Source organism: Furipterus horrens, unplaced genomic scaffold (genome assembly GCF_987537825.1).
Source record: "Furipterus horrens unplaced genomic scaffold, mFurHor1.1.pri manual_scaffold_3, whole genome shotgun sequence".
NCBI classification, from domain to species: Eukaryota; Metazoa; Chordata; class Mammalia; order Chiroptera; family Furipteridae; genus Furipterus; species Furipterus horrens.
This window is the reverse complement of record NW_028327173.1, coordinates 47,503,888-47,504,881: the sequence shown is the minus strand read 5'-3', so window position 1 is coordinate 47,504,881 and position 994 is coordinate 47,503,888. Positions and strand designations below refer to the sequence as shown.

General features: G+C 33.3%; 1 non-coding gene across 1 annotated transcript; it reads left to right on the top strand.

Moving 5' to 3' along the window:
• Positions 1-675: 675 nt before the first annotated feature.
• LOC150015044 (U6 spliceosomal RNA) lies at positions 676-783 on the top strand. Its single transcript, XR_016510134.1, has one exon. It is a non-coding gene; the product is annotated as a U6 spliceosomal RNA (small nuclear RNA).
• Positions 784-994: the final 211 nt, after the last annotated feature.

Here is a 994-nt window from a genome sequence, read left to right as displayed (position 1 = left end):
CTTTCATGACTTTATCTTTGTTTTGATTTTTCTGTAGTTTGAATATGATATGCCTTAGTATAGATGTTTTGGTATTTATACTTACTGGTATTCTCTAACCTTCCTAAATCTGTGGGTTAGTGTCTGTAATCAATTTTGGAAAAATATCAGCCATTACTTCAATATATACTTCTGCACATTGTCTATTCATTCACTTGTGTTATTCTAAATATGCATGTTACACCTTTTGAAATTGTCACATAGTTCTTGGACATTTTTTCATTTGCTTGCTTTAGGTTTGGGGGGTTTCTTTTTCTCTTTACATTTCAGTTTGGGAAGTTTCTATTCACCTAATTTCAATCTCAGTGATTCTTTCCTCAGGCTTACCCAGTCTACTAATGAGCTCAAAAGTAATTCTTCATTTCTCTTACAGAGCTTTGACTTCTAACATTTCCTTTTAATTTTGACTTAGAGTTTCCATCTCTCTGCTTTGCATACTCATCTTTTCTTGATTGTTGCTTACTTTTTTCATTATAGCCCTTATTACATACATCAATCATTTTAAATCCCTTTTCTGATAATTCCAACATCTGTAACATATCTGGGTTTGATTATGATGCTTGCTTTATTCTTCCATACTACTTTTTTCTTGCCTTTTAGCATGCCTTGTAATTTTCTTGTTAAAATCCCAGCATAGTGCTCATTTCGGCAGCACATATACTAAAAATTGGAATGGTACAGAGAAGATTAGCATGGCCCCTGTGCAAGGATGACATGCAAATTCATGAAGTGTTCCATAATTTTTTAAAGTCCAACATAATGTATCAGATAAGAGAAACTACGGTAAATGGCCATTAGTGTGAAATTTCATCTTAATCTGGATAGGGTTTGGCTATGTTAAATGTTTGCAATAGCTGTGGATGCTGGAGGTTCTAAATGTCTCTAGTTTCTTTTATTTGCTCTACTCTGTTTTATTTGGCCTTCCCTAGAAACTACTCCTTACATAAAGTCTGTT